At 36.8% G+C, this 21,974-nt stretch overlaps 1 pseudogene; it reads right to left on the bottom strand.

The window, feature by feature from the left end:
• The window catches only part of LOC100618873 (integral membrane protein GPR137B-like), a 105,295-nt pseudogene extending 87,997 nt beyond the window's left edge, over positions 1-17,298 (bottom strand).
• Positions 17,299-21,974: the final 4,676 nt, after the last annotated feature.

The raw sequence follows: 21,974 nt of genomic DNA, 5'->3' as shown, positions 1-21,974 counted from the left end.
ATGTCAAGTTCCATATATATATATATATATATATATATAGAGAGAGAGAGAGAGAGAGAGAGAGAGAGAGAGAGAGAGAGAGAGAGAGGTAAAAAAGAGGTTAATACTAAGAGAAATGGGAAAAGAGACAAAAGGGGCTAAAATTATATTTCATAAAGAAGCCCATGGCAGGAGCAAGGGAAAAGACCAATACAATAGAAGAGTGAAAGAGGTTGGAACCAGCTAACACTTTCCTCATAGGTGCATTGAAATTGACTCAAAGAAAAAAGAACAATCATTGGGGCAGAGAATTGATTTGTGCCCTATAGAGAAATAGCAGGGTAACAAATGTACTGGTGGGAAGGGAAGCAATACAAGGGAAGGAGAATGAATGTGTATGTGTGTGTGTGTGTGTGTGTGTGTGTGTGTGTGTTGGGGGGGGGGGGTGAGGTTTAAAAGGATCCTAAAGAAAAATAAAAGGGGAATAAGAAGGGAGAGGAGAAAAAGGGAAGTAAAATAAGGGTGGAGATTAGGGGGACTGATTAAAAGCAAAACACTGGTGTAGAAGGAAATAGTGAAAGATGAAAGGGCAGGACCAGGAGAGGAAATCAAAATGTTGGAGAATACAACAGTGGTAATCATAACCCTGTATGTGAATGGGATGACCTCACCCATAAAATGGAAGCAAATAGCAGAGTGGATTAGAAACTAAAATCCTACTATACATTATCTACAAGGAACATACATGAGGCAAGTACACACACACGGGGTAAAGATAAAAGTCTGGAGCAAAATCTATTGGGCATCAACTGAGAATAAGAAGGCAGGAGTCACAATTATGATATCTGACAAAGCCAAAGTAAAAATAGATCTGATTAAAAGAGATAGAGAAGGTAAGTAAATACATCCTGATAAAAGGCAGTATAAACAATGAAGAAACAGCAGTATTCAACATCTATAAACCAAATGGTATAGCATGCAAATTTTAAAGAGAAACTAGTGGGTCTTAGGAGGAAATAGATAGGAAAACTGTACTAGTGGAAGACCTGAACCTTCCTCTATCAGTTCTGGATAAATCAAACCAAAAGGAAGGGATTGAAGCAATTTTCCTTCCCAAGACAACATATATACTTTACAGGAAAGGTCTGTCAAAGTAGGGTGAGAGTAAAGCACAGTCCAGTTCAGGCAAGACCCTGGCAAGCCAGCAACAGAGCTTGGTGTAAAGTAAATTGGTAGCAGTGGTTTCCAGAGTTCTCAGCACACAGACAACTAGTCAGAAGGAGATTACAGAGTTCTCTTTCCTGGCAGTGGGTGCAGGACTCTGTTGCATTGCCCATACAGAGAACAACTTGACAGTATTAGGGCACAGTCCCAGACTGCAAAGAAGTTTACTAGCACACCAGAGCTTGTGGTCTCAGGAGAGTTAGGAGGCTTGTCACAGTTCTTGGGAAGAAAGAGTACATATACTTGATCAGAGACCAGAGTACAGACCAGGAAAAACACAACTCTTATTAGGTCATACCACCTTAGAAGAATTAAAAACTTACAGAGCCCCAAAACGAGCTCTAAAAACAACTCTACAAAAAGCCTAAAGTTTGAACAGTGCCCCCTTCACCCCAGGAAGAGAACCCAACTTTATTGTAAAGTAAAAAGTTGATAAATAGGTTAGGAAAATGAATAAACAACAAAACAAGAACCTGATGATAGAAAATTACTGTGGTGACAAAAAAGATCAAAGCATAAACTCAGAAGAAGACAACAAAGTCAAAATAGCCACATCCAGAGCCTCAAAGAAAAATGCAAATTAGTCTCAAGTCCAAAAAGAATTCCTGGGAGAACTCTAACAGAATTTTTAAAATCAAATAACAGAAGTAGAGGAAAAATTTGGAAAATAAATGACAGTGACTTAAGAAAATAATGAAAAAAGAGTCAAAGTATTGGTTAAAAAAAGTGCAAAAATATACTAAATAAAATAACTTTTTAAACAAAACAGAATAATTCAAATGGGAAAAGAGGAGCAAAAACTTAATGAATAAAATAATTGTTTAAAATTGAGATGAATTTAGAAAAATAGAATTAGATGAATCTGAAAAGTAGATGCAAAAGGTTATCAAAGAAATTCCTTAAAAACAGAATTGGTTAAATAGAAGCTAATGACTTAGTAAGACATTTTAAAAAAAAACAATAAAGTCAAAAGAATGAAAAAAGAAAAAAATATAACATATCTCATTGGAAAAACAATTGATATGGAAAATAGTTGAGGAGAAATGGTTTAACAATTACTGGATTACCTGAAAGCCATGGTCCACAAAAAAGACTAGATTGCCCTGATATTCTAAAACTAGAGGGTAAAATAGAACTAAAAGAACCCAATCACCTCCTGAATGAGAACCCGAAATAAAAAAAACTTCCAAGAATATTATTGCCAAATTCTAGAGATCCCATGTAAAGGAGAAAATATTATAAATAACCAGAAAAAATTCAAATATTGTGGATATTATATTAAAATATTAGGGCTTCTAATAAGATATTCCAGAGGTCAAAGAAGCAAGGATTACAACCAACAATGACTTAAGCAGCAAAACTAAGGCTAATCCCTCCAGGAAAACATGAATATTCAATGAAATAGAGGGCTTTCAAACATTTTTGATGAAAAAAACAAAAATGAGAAAATTTGGTTTGCAAATACAAGATTCAAGATAAGTGTAAAAAAGTAAACAGGAAAGAGAAATCACAAAGGATTCAATAAGGTTAAACTATTTATGATCCTATACGAGAAGATGATACTTGAAACCCCTAAGAACTTTATCATTATTAGGGTAGTTGGAAGGAGTATACATAAACAGAGGGCATGACAATTCAAAATGAATTGAGTATGATACCTAAAATGACATCTTAAAAAACAAATTAAGGGATGAGAAAGAGGTATATACTGGGAGAAAAGGAAAGAAGAGGGTAGGATAGGATAAATTTTCACACATAAAAGAAGTACAAAAGAGCTTTTACAATGGTTGGGAAAATGAGAGATATTGTGGGAAAGTACTTTAACCTTACTCTTAAAAGAATTGACACAAAGAGGGAATAAAATACATACTCAATTGAGTCTAGAAATCCATCTTACCCAACAGGGACATATAAGGAGCAGAGTATAAGAGAAAGGAAGGGGAGTCTGATAGAAAAGGAAATGTATTGGGGAAGGTGATAGTCAGAAGCAAAATACTTTTGAAGATGGACAAGGTGAGAGGAGAGAAAGAATAGAATCACTAGGGAAAACAGAATGGAAAAACACAGTAATTATAATGGTGAAAAAAATTACAGAAAGTTTATCCAAAAAAAGCCTAATTTCTCAAATATATTGAGAACTGAGTCAAAAGTTTAAGAATACAAGTCAATTGCCAATTGATAGTCAAAAGATATGAATAGACAGTTTTCAAATGAAGTAATAAAAGCTATAGAAAAAAAGTTTTAAATTATTATTGAGTAGAAGAATGGAAATTAAAACAACTCTGAAGCATTACCTTACATCTATCAAATAGGCTAATATAACAGAAAAAAGAAAATGAGAAATGTTATAAGGGATGTTAGAAAATTAAGATCCTAATGTACTATTGATGGAGTTGTGAATTTATTCAACCTTTCTGGAGAATGATTTGGATCTATACCCAAAGGGCTAAAAAATTATGCATATCCTTTGATTCAGGAATCCTTTTTAATAAATCTGTATCCCAAAGAGATTCTTTTTTAAAAAAGAAAAAGATAAAAGGACTTATGTGGACAAAAAAATTTTATAGCATCTCTTTTTGTAGTGTCAAAGAATTGGAAATAAAAGGAATGTTCATCAATTGGAGAATGGTTCAAGTTGTGGCATGTGATTTTGATGAAATACAACTACGCTATAAGAAATAAGTAGGATGTTTTCAGAAAAATCTAGAAAGACTTACATGAAGTGACACAAAGGGAAATGTGCAGAACCAGGAGAACATTGTAGATAGTAACAATAATATTGTACTATGATCAACTATGAATGACTCAATCCTTCTCAGCAACACAATAATCCATGATAATTCCACAAAACTTATGATAAAAAATGCTATCCACCTCCAGAGAAAAATAAATGATGGGAGTCTGAATGCAGACTGACATACTTTTTAAATTACTTTTTGTTTGTTTTTCATTTGTGTTTTCTTTCACAACATGCTTTGAATAAATATATTTTACATGACTACACATGTATAACATCAAATTCCTTTCCTTCTCAATGGCAGGGAGGAGGGAAGAAAGGAGGGGGAAAATTTAAATTTCTTTAGATTTCTTCAAGGTTCAGCTCAGTTCCTACTTTATGTAAAAACCTTCCTTCTGAAATTGTCTTCAATTTATTTTGTATGTATGTGACTTGGACATGTTTTAATGTTGTCTTCCCCAATAGAAGTTAAACTTCTTGAGGGTAGGAACTGTGTAGTCTTTGTACTTATCTCAGGCAAATACCTGGCACTTAGAAAACACTTAAAAATACCTAGACCATGGTCTAGTTGAAAGTTTTGGAGATCTAGAGGCTGAAGGTGTATATAGATCATCAATTTAGAGTTGTAAGGAAATTCAGATATCAAGTCCAATCTCATTTTATTGATGAAGAAACTAAAGCCCAATGTGGTTGAATGATTTACCCAAGGTTATGCAGCTAATAAGTTACAGACTGGGATTTTAACCTAGGTCTCCAGACTCCAAAACACAGCAATCTTTTCACTTGTACCACTATGAATTCAGGTCACTGCTCTGACACTTACTAGTTGTATGACCTTCAGCGAATCATTAACCTCTTAGAGCTTCAGTTTCCTCACCTCTGAAAATAGGGAATTAAGTATCTAATCTACAGATCCCTTTGAGATGTTACACTCTTTAACTATGTAATATCTTAACAAAGGAAAATGGACTACATCTATGGATATAGCAACATAAGTTGGAACCCATTTACAAGAAGTTGCCCATATTTTACTTTATTTTTTCTACTCTTTTATCTCTCTGAATAAAAATATCTTACTTGTATTTGTGTTTTAACAAATTAAAGTCACACAATCTGCTCCAAAAGTCAGGACATTTTCTTTTTCCTCTGTGAGAGACCACAAGGTAAAAAATAATTTAACTTGCTTTAAGAGGGTTCTTTTAAGGAGATAAAGAAAGTTTTAAAAGCCTCAATCATTGTATCTCTATTAACAAGGAACATCAGAAACTATTCAGAAGTAAGTATAGTTCTTTTCTATAGCAGTTAAGAAAGAGGAAAAGAGAGAGAAAAGGGAGAAAGGAAGGAAGGAAGGAAGGAAGGAAGGAAGGAAGGAAGGAAGGAAGGAAGGAAGGAAGGAAGGAAGGAAGGAAGGAAGGAAGGAAGGAAGGAAGGAAGGAAGGAAGGAAGGAAGGAAGGAAGGAAGGAAGGAAGGAAGGAAGGAAGGAAGGAAGGAAGGAAGGAAGAAAGAAAGAAAGAAAGAAAGAAAGAAAGAAAGAAAGAAAGAAAGAAAGAAAGAAAGAAAGAAAGAAAGAAAGAAAGAAAGAAAGAAAGAAAGAAAGAAAGAAAGAAAGAAAGAAAGAAAGAAAGAGACAAAGAAAATAAATTAACAAAGAGGAAGAGAAACACAAAGCCTGCACCATAAGTACTCTGAGAGCAAGACACAAAAGGACCGCTCTCTGGATAAATAGCTATGGTAAACCTTGAACTGTGGGCATCAAATTCAGCTTTCACCTGTCTTTGAAAGACCAATTAGATCTCCAGCTTCCCCTTTCTAAATTAGGAACCCATTTTTCTGGTTTTTTCTTTCAAACTTAAAGGTTGACTTTTTTTTTTTAATAAAACATTCCTGTCCCTTCCCCAACCTCCTCTCCTCTGCCCCCCATAAAAGTCTGAGGTTTTAGCAGCATATGAAAGAATGAGTTAAGGTTAAGGTCTTACTTTGGTGTTTTAATAAATTCCTTCCACTTCTAAATTCCAGGGACAGATTAATTTATCAATTAATGCCTGGAAGTCCCTTAGATGTTTAAAAACTTTAATAACTACCTTTCTTGAAAACTTAGTGCTTCCTTATCCCCTGGTGCTTTAAAGTTACATGAAACTGACACTTTCTTCATTATTCTAAGCCTTTTAGTAAGTTTTGTACTCTACTTAATATTCTACTTTTTAAAATTTAGTCCTTTTAAAATTTCAGAACAAATAATTATGTATTATTAAGATTTCTTAGACTATCAATAATTTCATTTTTTTAAACCCTTACCTTCTATCTTAGAATCAATACTGTGTATTGGCTCCAAGGCAGAAGAGTGGTAAGGGCTAGGCAATGGAGGTTAAGTGACTTGCTCGGGGTCACATAGCTATGAAGTGTCAGAGACCAAATTTGAACCTGGGACCTCCCATTTCTAAGCCTGGCTCTCAATTCCCTGAGCCACCTAGCTGCTCCACTACCCATAATTTCTAAAGTCCCTTCTATCTCTACTATTCTATGATCACATGAGATATGTAAAATCTTATAGCTTGCTCTTAGTGAGATAATCACAAGCCTATGGGATCACCATATGTGTGGATATATTGGCCTGGGGCATGTAGCTAGGGATGTGTGTGTAAGGGTGGGGGAAAAGTGAGGAAGAGACCCAGAAAGATCCTTGTGACCAAAGCTAGCCTAAAATGGCTTATGATCAGGGGTCTGCTAGAGCCTGCTAATATTGACTCAGGAGAACAATTTTGTTAAATTTTCAGTCTTGGAAATTGGCAAACACTATAAATCGGGGCTTGGTTTATTGCTTTATTAATTGTTTAGACTTCAGAAAATGGTGAGGGAAATGTTAAGAATGCAAATTAAACTTAAAAGTGTGTCATAAGTACATTTTGCCCGGGAGCTAGCCGTTAAATATTTGCCAACACACCCTTGCCTATAATGCTGAGGTTCCCCATCCCTAGTCAATGAGCTGAGATATTGGACTCTTCATTATCATGTAAGGTAGCAAGGCTTAGATGAAAAGAGATCGGTGTTCAAATCTTTGACAGTTACTAGTTAGGGAATCTGGGCGAGTCATTTAGTTTCTGAATCTCAAGGGGCTTCTTTTCACCAAAGTCCTTGATACTGTTCAAAATAGTGGAAATGAAATTAAAGAAGATTATATTACCAGCTTCTTTGCCTATTTACCCTAAGAACAATGGAACTTTTCATTTGATTTGCAACTAAAATCACTAAATATGTTGCTTCCTCCTACTAAAATGTGAACTTCTTGAAGGCAAAGACTTACCTAACTTTTCTATTCATAATTCTAGTGCTTAGTATACTGTTTTGAACATAGTGCTTAGTAAATCCTTTTGTCATTTATTCCTCTCCAAAATGGCATATAATTTCTTTATCTATATGATAAAATTATTGCTAGAAAAGTGTTTTGAAAATATTAAAGTGCTACAGAAGAAATGTTATTATTAATAGCTTTTTGCTGAAATGTAGTATAACAAAAACTAGAATTAAGCATTAGTGTCAGATATTTAAACAATAAATGGATAATGAATAAATAGATATTATAATAATGGCTACAGTATAAATAATAAATGGATAAAAGGATAATGAAACCCTGCCACTAGAGGACAAAATTAAAATGTGAATTGAATTCAGTTTGGGGAATTACATTTTAGGAAGACCATTGATTAGCTGGAGAAAGGTATCTACAATGGTGAAATTCACATTATATTAGGATTGGTTGATGAAACAAGGGATGTTTACATGGAGAAGGGAACGTTTGAGACTTGACAAGAAATCAGTTTTGAAGTATTTAAATTAGTATCACATAAAAGATTATTCTTCTCATGCCTGGTATCAGAGAGCACAACTAAGATTAATGAGTTGAAATCACAAAGAAGCAAATGTAGCTTTGATGCAAGTAGAAACTTTTAAATAATTAGATAGAAGTCCAAAAGTAGAATGGGCTACCTTGCTAGGTGATGGGTCCTTTGTCCCAAGAGGTCTTTAGGCAAAGGACTAAATTTGATTCTTTGTTGTAAAGGAGTTTGGGTTGTTTTGGGGGTGGGAGGATGTTTACATATTGGCTTAGATTAGTGATTTTAAACTCAAATAGAAATGGGGACAAGTGAATCATACATAAAGATTCCTCCAGGCATATACTGATTTAGAAAAAAAAATTACCTATATTTTTATTGAATTATTTGTCAAATATTTTAATTATATTTTAATCTGGTTCAGACCACATTGGAATGTTATAGGCCATATGTAGCCCATGGGTTGAATGCTTGATACCTCTGATCTTAGGTGATTGCTGAAATCTCATTCCAACTCTTGAATTCTGTGGTTCTGTAGAATGTGGGAAGATTATTTTAAATTCTTATGAGTTTGATTTTTTTAAGTGTTGTATAAATCCAAGCAGAGCCAGTCTCTGAAATGAGTAAAATGAACAATAAACAAAAAATCTCCAAAATAGATGTAGCATGGTTTGCCACTAAAGTTTCACTTCCACAAAGGTGGCATCCTGTGCAACTAAAGGGTTCTGCTTCCAACAGAGACTTGGTGGTCGTTGAGAAAGGGGACAGGTGGGAAACAGTTGTTGGTAGAGGTCTCCATCAGCATTGCCCCTTCCTGCAACCACAGAATCAAGTGAGAAGTATGCAGGAGGAGAAAACACTCAAGAGTATAATTTGCCTCAATCCAAGGGAAAAGACAAAAGAACTATGTGGTGGAAAAAATCCTGGATGCATTCTTAAAGAACCTAAGTTCAAATCTGGATTCTCATGAGCATGTATGACTCACTTACTACCTGTGTAACCTTGGGCAAGCTATAAGATAGATCATAGACTAAAAGTGGAAGGGACCACCAAGATCAAGTCATAAGCTCCGAACTTTCTGGCCATTTTCCATGCTCCAAACCAGACCACTGGAGGCCATGGCTGGGAACAACTAGACTGCTCAGCTTTTGAGCTTCATGAGATCTTGTGGTCCTCACCATCACCATCCCCTCAGTCATTTTCTTTTTTCCTACCTTGGTCATTTCCTTCTCTTCCTCTGAAACTAAACTCTAGACTTCACCATCATGCCCCCCAAACCTCTTCATCCTGAATATGAAACTCACTCCTGGGAAGTTTCCTGTGCCCCTGAGGCCCCTCTCTCTTATTGGAAGGTAGAGGGTCCCTCATAGAACCTCCATTTACGGAAGGTTCTCAAGCCAATGACATTCTCTTCAGTTCCTACAGAATTATACTCTGAACTTCTCTCTGATGGCCCAGGCTGGGTTCATTCCTTGCTCCTTAACCTCTTTCAGCTTCCTTTTTATTTATTAGCTCCTTGAGGGCAGGGCTGGTATTTTTATTTGTAGTCCCACTGTGTAGCACAGTACCTAGCACTTAATAAGGGTATGCTTTCTTCAATCCAGTGACACTGGCCTCTTGGCCCTTTCATGGACAGGAAACCCCAATCACTCTAGTCTGGACAATTTTTTTAAACCCATACCTTCTGTCTTAGAATCAACAATAAGTATTGGTTCTAAGACAAAAAGTGGCAAGAACCAGGCAATAGAGGTTAAGTGACTTAGAGGGTCACAGCTCTGGACATTTTCTCTGGCTGGAATGCTCTTCCTCTTCATCTCTACCTACTGACTTCTCTGACTTCCTTTAAGTCCCAACTAAAATCCTATCTTTTCAGGAAATCTTCCCCAACGCCTCCTTAATTCCAGTGCTTTCCCTCAGTTAATTATTTCCTATCTTTTGTTGTTTTTCAGTCATTTTCACTCATGTCCAACTCTTTGCAACCCTATTTGGGGTTTTCTTGGCAAAGACACTGGCATGGCTTGCCTTTTTTTTTTTCTCCAGCCCATTTTATAGATGAGGAAACTGAGGCAAATAGGATTAAGTGACTTGTGCAGTTACACAGCTAGTATCTGAAGCCAGATTTGAACTCATAAAGATGACTCATCCTGACATCAGGCCTGGTACTCTGTCCACAGTACCACCTAGCTGTCCCAGTATTCATCTTTCTTTGTATATGTTAGTTGAAATGTTGTTGCCCCCATTAAACTGATAGCTCCTCCAGGATAAGGTCTGCCTCTTAGTGTATCCCCAATGCTTAACACAGTGCCTGGCACATAGCAGTTTCTTAATAAATGTTTATTGATTGATTAGTTAAATAAATGCTGGTAGAAAATCCTGAACATATTCTCCCCAAATCCCTTCCACACTGTAAGAATTATAATTAAATCTGGGGAAAGTGTGTTAGTAGGTTGCTCTATTGTCTCCATCTTTCCAAACAATAATTGCTTTCCCTAACCACCATTCCCCTATATATGTCCTGCTTCCCACTCATAATATAAGCTCCTTCAGGTCAGGAATTGACTCTCCTTTTTTACTGGTATCGCTAGTTCTTAATGAATATTTTTTATTCCTTCTTTCAGTTTAACCTACTTACTTTATAGATGAGAAGTGGTTTTCCAAAGGTCTCACAGGTAAGAAGTGGCAAAATCAGTATATGATTTCGGGTCCATCAACTCCCCACTGAGTGCTTTTCTCCACTGTACCACATCCCCTCCATTCCATTCTACCACCACCCCCTTCCTGCCGCAGGACTCAGTTTCTATCTCTGAAGAAAATGATTGAGTTAGACTAGATGACCTCAAAAGTTCCTTTAAGCTCTGATGCTCTATGATTCCTTCAGAATCTGTTTCCCCTAATGGTTAGCTATTTTCAGACTTTTTGATATGTCAAGCCAATTAGATGGAACTAGCCAATTATTTCCAGCTTTTCATATTTTATTTTATTTCAAAAAGGTTTTGACTTTAAGAAGAATAGAGAACTAAAGAATATCTAGCTTTCAAATAACTGAGACAAATCAAATGCTATTAGTTTAAAATCTTCCTTGAGTCTCTCTCTGGTCATGTTTCTAAAGTAAAAAGAAGTCAGGCTATTTTTAACACTTTTATCTGTCCTAAATCTATTCAAATAAATATATTGGGGAACAGCAGGAATAAAAAGTACATAATTGTGAAAAACATCCTTGACAAAGAAAGATCATAATAGAAGTTGAACAGAAAAATAAAGAATGTGTATCAAAAATGATGGCAGGGGAATAAAACAGGATGGCACAAAGAAATAAATTACTTCACCCATTGTCAAACCCTCAAATTCCACCAAGGTTTGTGGGAAAGGAAAATCATCAGGCTACTATAAGCATATTCCTCATAAAGTTGCCCTAAACCACTCTGATTTGCCCTAGGCTGGCAAAAACAACAACAAAAATCCCTACCTTAAGGTTGAATGAATGCACTGTAGTATTTTCACTTTCAGATGACCAAGTCAATCCTCCTCACCCCTTCATCCATCATTGTTCTGTGCTTCTACTCAGCCAGCTTTCCAGGTTTAATTCAATCCTTTTTTAAGATGAATATTTACGAAGTACTTACTATGGACAAGGCACTGTGCTAGGCACTGGTCATACAAAGAAGAAAAATTGCAATGTCTCTTGCCTCTTGAGCTTTAAGTCCAATGGAAGATGTGATGTAGAAGGTGATCGAGGTAATCCAAGATTCAGCAACAGTGCTGAGAAATTCAAGGAGGAACATTGATTTCACCTGCTCAGTAGAAGTACCAGGGTGAAATTGGAGTGGTCAGTTAAGTCTGCTTAACAACATAGTTCTGCTGTTTGTATTGCTCTTCCCTGATCGTTCCTCAGCTAAAGGGTCTTCCCAATCCTATGTTTAACTCGTGAAGGGGTCTTTGGACGCTATTGTTCCCTTCTCCTTGATCTACCCCATCCCTTCATTCAAATCTCTCCATTCCTCCCTACACCTCAGATTGTCCTAGCTGCTATGCCCAGGCACCTACCAATCAGGCTCCCTTATCCTCCCACCTCCAAAACAGCCTCTATCTATAGCCTTTGACAAAATGGAGAGATGTCTCTTTTTTTCCTTTCTTTGGAAAGAAAAATAATCTATGGCACCAACATCTCCCTTTTAGTACTGTCTCACCTGAAGTCAGGGTTTCATGAAAGCAGTTAAAGTCACACAGATAACAACTGCAATAGTCGTATCTTATATTTGTATAACATTTTCCAGTTTATACAGTACATTCACATTCATTATCACTTCACATATAAGTAGTTTGAAGAAGATTACACAGCACTGAGTTACAGTTGAGAATCTTCTGGCTCCTAGGCTTATATCCCAAAGTCATCTCCTACATACACACAGTTTCTATATAAAATGTCACTCAAATTCAATATGGATAACCTTATGAGTAAGTCCTCCAAAATGAAACAATGGAGAGTTAAGTGAAAACACAGAACATAATATCTGAAAAGACTATGAACAGGTTGAATACATTCATCACAAAAGGGAAATATTTTTTAAACTTAGCTTCAAATAGTTGAAGGATATAAGCAATTATCAGATGAAGAAAACATGAAAAATATTCTAAATCAGTTTTGATTGGTGAAATACAAATTTAAAACTGAACACCTATCACATTGACCATTATGACAGTAAAGGGAAACAATACTGCAGAGGATGTGGCAAAATTGGGACACTAATGCATTGTTGGTGGAGCTGAGAACTGATCCAACCATTTTGGAGGGCAGTTTGGAACTATACCCAAAGGACTATAAAATCTTTGATCCAGTAATACTGCTATTGTGTCTCTATATCAGAGAGAAAAAATAGCAGTTCATTTTGTGGTGGCAAAGAATTGGAAATTGAGGAATATCCATCAATTGGGGAATGGCTGAAAAAATTATGGTATTTGATGATGGTGAAATACCATTGTGTTATATAAAAAAAGAAATGATAAGCAGGATGATTTCAGAAAAAGCTGGAAAGATCTACATGAACAGATGCTTAGTGAAACAAGAAGAACCAGGAGAACATGGTACACAGTAACAGCAATATTGTAGAATGATCAAATGTGACAGACTATGCTACTCTCAATTCTGAAGGACTTACGACAAAGAATGCTACCCACATCCAGAGAAATAACTTTTGGGAGTCAAAATAAAGATCAAAACATACTATTTTTCTCTTGATTTGTGTTTTTATTTTGGGTTGTGGCTTTATATAAGTATCCTCTTATAACAATGAATAATATGGGGATGTTTTGCATGATAACACTATAACCCAGGTAGGGGTAGGAGAAATAATTTAGAGATTATAACATCAGAAAACATATGCAGGAAATTGTTGTTACCTGTAACTGAGAAAATAAAATACCCTTTTAAAAAAAAAAGTCTTAAGTTCACTTGCTTACATAGATCCATAACCACTGTTCTATTCCTAGAAATAGCCAAAAATGAACACCTGGCTTATTTTTCTCTCCCAAAGAAAGGAACTAGGGAGTAATTTCTTTCTTTTTTTCTTTCAGTAACAACAGTGATGCCTCTTCTTCTCCCAGAAGGACTATGAGCAATATAGGAGTGTATAGAGCTTGGGCTGAACCTAAACTCTATATGGCCCACATCTATGATGCCCATTATGAGAAAAGAACATCCAAGAAGTTAGTCAAATATACTGTCCTCAGTCTCAGACTCAAAACACAAGTCTAATTGCAGAGGGACTCAAAAACAGTCTAAGCTTTATGTAGAAGGCTGACTGAGAAAATCAATAGGATGAAATGTATTTAGCACCTACTAACATAGTCCAGCTCTTCTTTGTCCTCATAAGATTTACAATCTAATAGAGTAATACAGATAACAATATAGTGAAGTGAGTATGACTGAATCAAATTGAAAAGTACTATAAATAGCTACCATAATTCTCTGTCCCTCTCTGCTCCCCCTAAAATGACTACATGCCTTCCAAGAGGTAAATAAGAATGGTCCTAAAGTCAGAAAGATCCAAGTTCAAATCTGAACTCACATACTTACGAACAAGTCACTTAAACCTGTTTGCCTCAATTCTTCATCTATAAAATGAGCCGGAGAAGGAAATGGCAAAACCATTCAAGTATTTTTGTCAAGAAAACCCTAAATGGAGTCACTGAGTGAGACATGATTGAGAATCTTATATACAAGGTATCCTTCAATTAATCAGCCTTCCTAAGAAGTCCATTACTTTCATTCACTGAGGAAAAAAAAAAGATGGAAGAAGACTCCATTCCTTAAAAATTGAAAATATGCCAAGGTAGAAAGCCTGAAACAGTTCTGGGAATGTCTTCTCAGTCTCTCTACACAACTGAGACTAGTTTCCTCTTAACATAGATGACACATAACTAGACAGACTTTCTGGAGACTCCCTCTTACTATTTTCAAAAGTGCTCACATCTAACATAACTTATAATCTGCTCATACCTTCTTGAATGCCAAAAACAGCATTTACAATTATGAAGCATCTATTCAAAGGAAAAGAGATTGTTTTTCTTAAGCTCCTTCTAGTGACTGTTAAAATAACACAATGCAATTGAATTTAACATATTCTTATTAAGCACCTACTATGTGCAGAGTACTAAATAAGAGTCTCTTAAGTTTTAGGAAGATACAAAGTTTAGATAAGACAAAGCCCCTGCTTTCAAGGAGCAGGTAGTCTACAAGTGGCTTAGAATGCCAACACACATAAAATATACAGAAATAAGATTATATTTTATAAGACAATCAATTTTATAAGATATATATTACATAGATATATATCTGCACTATAGATAATATATAGACATATTGACACTATATTATATGTGTGTGTGTATACACTATATACACAGTGTACACTTACATATATTTCTCAAGAATTAAGAGCTGCTAGGTGGTTCAGTGGCTAGAGAGCCAAGCCTGGAGATGGGTAATCTTGGGTTTAAATCTGACCTCAGGCACTCTCTAGTGATGTGACCCTGGGTAAGTCACTGAAGCCCATTTGCCTAGCCCTTACCAAACTTCTTCCTTGGAACCAATACTGCATATCAACTCCAAGACAGAAGGTAAAGATTTAGATTTTTTAATTAACAAGCACATTTTTATGAAAGATTACCGTGAGCCAGATGTCGTGATTACAAAGGATAGACCCTAACCTCAAGGAGCCCACATTATTATTCACTTACCTAAACTGAAGGCTTTCTATATAGAGAATAGAGACTATTCTAGGCTCTATGGGCAGATCTAAGGAGTGATGAGAGTTACAAAAGCATCTCTCACATCAGAGATGCTTTGAGATGCCATCTGATAAAGAGTAGATTTCCTGTCAATAAAGTGAGATCCTGGAGAGGCTGGAAGAGATATGAACACAAGCAGAAGATACAAAAAAGTAAAACTAAGATGCTCCGTCTCTGTATTTTTCTTCCAGATCTGTCCTCCTATATACTGAGCTTTTGCAAAGAACGTGGATTGACTATAATAAGACCATTTTCGGAGGAAGGGAAAATGTTTGTGTGTGTGTGTGCTGGGCACCGTGCTAAGAGTTTTATAAATATTATCTCATTTGAAGCTCACAGTCTTGTGACATAGGTTGTGATACTATCCCCATTTTGCAATTGAGGCAACTGTGGCAAAGAGATTAAGTAACTTGCCCAAGGTTATACAACTAAGTGTCTGGAGGGAGGAAAAAAGTGCTGCCAATATGTAACAGACAGTACACAACATCCCATCCAATCCTGGGTGGCCTGAGGAATCCTGAGTTCCAAACTTTATATTGCATCAACTCATCAAGTGATTTTGTTCACTGTTTTTATCAATTTGGGACTCATCTATCATCTATCTATGAAAATAATGAACAGGTTACTCACTAGCCTTCTTTACATGAGATAATAGTGGTTAAAAAAGGCTAAAATGGAAAACAACATAGAAAAAATGAATAACAAATATAAAAACCTCTTTTTGGCTTTAAAAGTCCTCCATAGCCTGACCCCTTCCCATCTTTCTAGTCTTTTTTATACCCCATACTTCTCCAGAGCTATCCAGTAATGTTGACCTTTCTGTGCCTTGAACAACATACTCCATCTCCTGACTGAGCACTTTCTCTAGTTCCTTATCTTATTTCTTCCCAAATCCCCTTATATGTTATCAATATAGTTCAGTACCTCCTTTCCAAGAGCTGCCTTGAAACCACAAGAGTATCCTTTTCCTCCTGCGAGTCTTTCATCATTCATTGCTAGATCTGTCAAGATCCAATGTCAGAATCTTATTGCAGGGATCCTATTTGTCCCAAGAAGCTATTTGTTGGTCTCGGTCATTGTAATCTGATGCAAAGCTTTCCTGAAGCCCTTGAAGAGCATTGTTTCAGGTGAATGTCTTCATGAGTTGTCAGAGAAAGAGGATCTAGGCTTGGGACCACTTCGGTTCTGTTAAGTCCTTTCTAACTCCAAAGAAGTAAAGATGGCGGTAGTGAGCAGAGCTCCCACATAAAGAGACACACTCTGAACACTACATCTCCAGCATTTCCAAGCTGACTGTTCAGATCTGCCTGGTCTGATGCATTGTGTCAGTTGTAATCAAAGGAATGGACATTCTTATTCTGGGAACCGGGTGACATGAACAAGTTGTAACAGGCGCTGGATGTATAAAGCAGGATTAACTGTCACTCCAATGTTGGTAACTTGACACAGGGATGAACCCTTAGATTCCTAGTACATATATCTATTAAGGATTTCTTGGAAATCTTGTAGAGGCAGACAGAAAGCAAGACTGTGCAGAAAAAAAAAAGGCGATATCATTAATGGCTATGCGAACTGAGACGATAACCTTTCTCTCCCAATTTTCTCTTTTCAGCACTACACAGAGTAGATTCACCAGTTGGAAAAGAAGACTGCAGAAGAGAGAAGTCAGGTAGAGAACACGTTGGTATTTCAGTAATTCTGGAGAATAATTTGATTCTGCTTTGAAAAATCATCCACGTGAAGTACACATTCATTCAAGGTCAAGGGGAAGAACTGGAGGCTCACGGGAAAGCAACAGAGTAGCCGGAAGACGAAGGGGCTCTAGTGAAATGGCTGCCAAAGTTTTTGAAGAAGGAAAAGAGAATGATCCGCCGGGAGGCCCAGATGAGGGAGAGGAAAAAGAAAATGGTCTGGGGATGAGCCTCTTGTTTCCTGAAAGAGGAATGAGTAAAAGACGGTATAGACGATGGAGAGGCAGAGCTTCCCGTACCCAGGGCATATCTGTGGTCACAGAGAGCAGCAGGGAGTTATTTCTCAGTGGGTCTCGTTGAACCATCAGAAAACCAAAGACTTGGCTGGGTTGAGCTGCAGTTGCTATTACGACTTAATGGAGTCCTCAGGCTGCGATCCGGGAAACTGTAGGTACTGCAGGTCCAGCCTCTGATCACTTTCATCTTGCTGGGTTAGGAATTCACAAACTGGAAGAAAACAAGCTAGCATTTCCTCTGGCTTCCCTGGGTGTGCTGGCCTCTGCAAGACAAGATCTTGGCATGCTTCATTTTTTTTTTTGGCACAATAACATTCCATTACAATCACATATCATAGCTTCTTTAGTAATTCACCAATTGATGGACATCCCATCAGCTTCCATTTCTTTGCCACTAATTTTTTTTTAAGAAAAAAAAAGTTTAGGGACAGCTTCATATTTAGGGAGTGGACACATGAGAAATAGGAGAAATAGAATTTGACTGTGTTACTTGCTGCAGATTTCTGATGGCTCCAATGGGTCCAGCCTAATATAAATGTAATTTTAGTTGGTACTAAAGAAAAGAGCCTATTTCCTTAAGCATAATTTAATTTTTTTATATGTACTTTTAAAGAAGTCTTATTTCTATAATTTAAATGATAATGCTAAAGTATATTAAAGTTCTTTCCCAAGAATTCATTGATGGAATGTATTTTTTAGTTTGCACAGATATTTTTATGTTTAATTCACTTCAAAAGTATACAATCAATATGTACAATATGGCCTCTTAATAGATGCATTACTCAAATTTTTAAAAATAAATAGAATAATTACCAAAAAAACATGGAGTTACATGAATTAATATAAAATGAAGTGAGCAGAACCAGAAAAGCATTGTACAAAGGAACAGCAATGATGATCAACTGTGAATAATTTAATTATTATCAGCAAAACAAGAATCCAAGACAACTCCAAGGGAATTGATGAAACACATGTTAAAAAAGGTTCCACTACCATAAGAGAAACTGTTAGTCTCAATGTAGTTTGAAGCATACCATACTTCAAAATGAAGTTCCTTCATTAATTTTTCATGCTGTTTCCTCCATTAGACTATGAGCTGCTGAAAAGAAGGTGTATTCCTTTTTGTCCATATTTATTTTTCTCACATTTCTACAAACTCTATTTTTATAAGATTTCCTTCACTTCTCTTTCCTCTTTCTTATTTATTTTTTGGTTTGACTTATCTAGTTCGGATAGAGGAAGGTTCGGATCTCCCACTAGTATAGTTTTTCTATCTGTTTCATCCTTGAGCTCCACAGTTTCTCCTTTAGAAATTTGGATGCTATGCCATTTGGTGCATACATGTTGAGTACTGATATTTCCTCATTGTCTATATTGCCTTTTATCAGGATGTAATTACCTTCCCTATCTCTTTTAACTAGATTTATTTTTACTTTGGCTTTGTCAGATATCATGATTGCGACTCCTGCCTTCTTTTTATCAGTTGATGCCCAATAGATTTGGCTCCATCCTCTTACTTTCACCCTATGTATATCTACCTTCCTCATATGTGTGTTTCTTGTAGACAGCATATGGTAGGATTTTGGATTCCAATCCACTCTGCTATTCACTTGCATTTTATGGGTGAGTTCATTCCATTCACATTCAGAGTTATGATTGTCAGCTGTGTATTTCCCAGCATTTTGATTTCTACTCCTGGTCCTGCCTTTTCTTCTTTCACTATTTCCTTCTACACCATTGTTTGTTTTAATCAGTCCCCCTAATACTCACCCTTATTTTATTTCCCTTTCTATTCCCCCTTCATATCCCCCCTTATTTTCTTTGCAGTCTTTTTAAAACTACCCCCACCTTCGCCATCCCTTATACTGCTTCCCTCCCCACCAGTCCATTTGTTACCTTTCTATTCCCCTATAGGGTGTGAATCTATTCTCTGCCCCAATGGATTGGATTGTTCTTCCCTCTTTGGTTCAATTTCAATGCATGTAAGAGTTGAGTATTTCCTATCTCCAACCTCTTTATCCTTCCAGTGTATTGATGTTCTCCCCCCTCCCACCATGAGCTTCTTTGTGACATATAAATTTACCCCCTTTTGTTTCTTTTCCCATTTCTTTTAGTATTAACCTCTTTTTAAAACTCTAGTTGAATATATGTATGTGTATTTATCTATATATATATCTTTATACCTATTTATGTCTTGTTATTTCATCCTATAGAGTTTGTCACTGTTCCCTCTAAGCATAATTCTTCTAGCTGCCAGGTGATAATAACAGTTTTTAAGGGTTACCAATGACCACTTTTCTTATAGTGATACATATCATTTTAGCTTATTGAGTCTCTTTTAAAAAGTTGGATTTTTTTTGTTGTTTTGTTTTGTTTTTCTTTTCTCCCTCTTTTTAATTACCTTTTGATGATTCTTTTCAGTTCTGTGCTTGGACGTCAGATTTTCTGTTCAGGTCTGTTCTTTTCTTTGCAAATTCTTGGAATTCTTCTATTTTGTTGAATGATCATACTTTCCCCTATAAGAATATAGTCAGATTTGCTGGGTAGTTGATTCTTGGTTATAGACCTAGTTCCCTTGCTTTCCAGAATATCATATTCCATGCCTTTCAGTCCTTTAGTGTGGATGCAGCCAGATCCTGTGCTATCCTCACTGTGGTTCCATGGGAGGGAGGGAGGGAGGGAGGGAGGGAGGGAAAGAGGGAAGGAAGGAGGGAAGGAAGGAAGGAAGCAAAGAAGGAAGGAAGGAAGGAAGGAAGGAAGGAAGGAAGGAAGGAAGGAAGGAAGGAAGGAAGGAAGGAAGGAAGGAAGGAAGGAAGGAGGAAGGAAGGGGGAAGGAAGGAAGGAAGGAGGGAGGGAGGGAGGGAGGGAGGAAGGAAGGAAGGAAGGAAGGAAGGAAGGAAGGAAGGAAGGAAGGAAGGAAGGAAGGAAGGAAGGAAGGAAGGAAGGAAGGAAGGAAGGAAGGAAGGAAGGAAGGAAGGAAGGAAGGAAGGAAGGAAGGAAGGAAGGAAGGAGGAAGGAAGGGGGAAGGAAGGAAGGAGGGAGGGAGGGAGAAAGGAAGGAAGGAAGGAAGGAAGGAAGGAAGGAAGGAAGGAAGGAAGGAAGGAAGGAAGGAAGGAAGGAAGGAAGGAAGGAAGGAAGGAAGGAAGGAAGGAAGGAAGGAAGGAAGGAAGGAAGGAAGGGACTGAGGAAGAATGAAGGAAGAAGAAAGGAAGAAAGAGGAAGCTAGCTACTCTATAAAACTATTAGGCTTAAACTAGGCTGTTAAATTTGTTTGCTGAAGTCAGTTGTGGGGCCATAAGAATTCTGATAGCAAAGTGTGTCAAAGATAAATAGAGTAGTCAATTTGTGGCAATGGATTAATTTTATTTTGAGAACCTTGCCATTTCTCCTACCACCCCAAACTAAAAAAGAAGAAAAGAATATTTGTTGCAAGATAAGGAGCAGCCCATTGTTAAGGAACATTTGGAATTCTTTAAACTGAAATATATCAAAGTTTTTGGTAAATGTGAACAAAAATTTATTTCCAAGGCAGAGTGGAGGCAGCATGGCATAATGTAAAGAGCTCTGGGCTGGGAGTCTGAAATACTGAGTTCAGCACCAGCTTAGCTGCTTACTTACTCCCTGAGTGACCCTTAAGAAAGACACTTTTCCTCTTTGGACCTCAGTTTTGAAATCTTTCAAAGAAGTGCTTTTGATGAAATGACCTCTGAGACCTTATCTTGCTCCAAATTCATAATCCTATGAATTAAAACAGGAATTTCAGCATAATACAAAGGGAAAGGCTCTGGATTTAGTTAGTCAACCTATATTCAAATCCTCTTTCCAAGAGTGACCAGTTCTATTACTGTCAGCTGCCTCCTGCCTTAGCTTCCTCATTTGTCAAATGAGGAAAAATAATACTCATGCCTCTAGCTCACAGGTTTGCTCTGGGAAAAATGCTTGGTAAATGGCAAAATTTAAACTGCTCTAAAAACATCCTTTTATGCTAATGTACCTCTCAGGTATTTATTTCACTAGAGTGGTATGCATTTCCTGTGTGTGTCTGTGTCTGTGTGTCCACATATACATGCTAATGTGCTCACACAAGCGTGTATATTTGATAAACATTCAAAAAACTGAATTGGTCCAGAATCATCAAATATTCACAAAAAGCCCATTCTATTCTTATTTCCTCTTTTTTTTTCCTAATTGAGCATTTGCTGGCATAGCAAGACTCTGGACTCACTTTCTTAGAGCAAGGCTAGCTAGGTCTCCCTTCAGCATTTCAGGGTTTTCCAAGAAGGGCAGTAAAGGTGATTCTCTTAAAATGAGTTATTTATCTGGTGTGTTCTCTGCAGAGTTAACTGTAAAGGATTAGGGCCTTGTTTTCATTTAGCCAATTAACTTAAATTAGCTTTTACAATGGGATATTTACCAAGCAGATATAGCATTAGCAGGTAGATAATAACAGCAGGAGTTACAAAGCTCCCCCCCATATGTAGGAACATACCCTATACTACTTCTGTCCCTAAGGAGAGTAGGTTTAGACTGAAAGCAATTTCTGCATAGCCATTTATCCCACCAATTTCATTTACAGATATGGCATATCAGCTGGATGTGTCCTAGTCTTGGCTACCTCTGAGGACAAGTCCTTTAAGTTAAGCAAAATCATTCTCCTAGGCCTCTCTGCTGACTTGTCCCTCAGGGGCTGACTACTAGAGGAGAGAGGGGAAGGGGGAAAGGAAGGTCTGATGGCAAACAGCATGGACTTTGGATCCCAAATTTATAGTGACTCCTTATTCTGAACTTTCTAAGCTCACATGGCCATAGTCATGACCTAAAAGCAGGACAAAAAAAAAGCAAAACTTCTACTTTGACAGCATCTTCTCTCTCACAGACAGACAACCAGGTAAGAAAATGAAAAAAAAAGAACAAAACAAAGGATTGGCT

The sequence above is a fragment of the Monodelphis domestica genome, chromosome 1, assembly GCF_027887165.1.
Source record: "Monodelphis domestica isolate mMonDom1 chromosome 1, mMonDom1.pri, whole genome shotgun sequence".
In the NCBI taxonomy this organism is placed as follows: Eukaryota; Metazoa; Chordata; class Mammalia; order Didelphimorphia; family Didelphidae; genus Monodelphis; species Monodelphis domestica.
The sequence above is the reverse complement of the archived record's forward strand: the minus strand, read 5'-3'. Positions and strand labels throughout refer to the sequence as shown.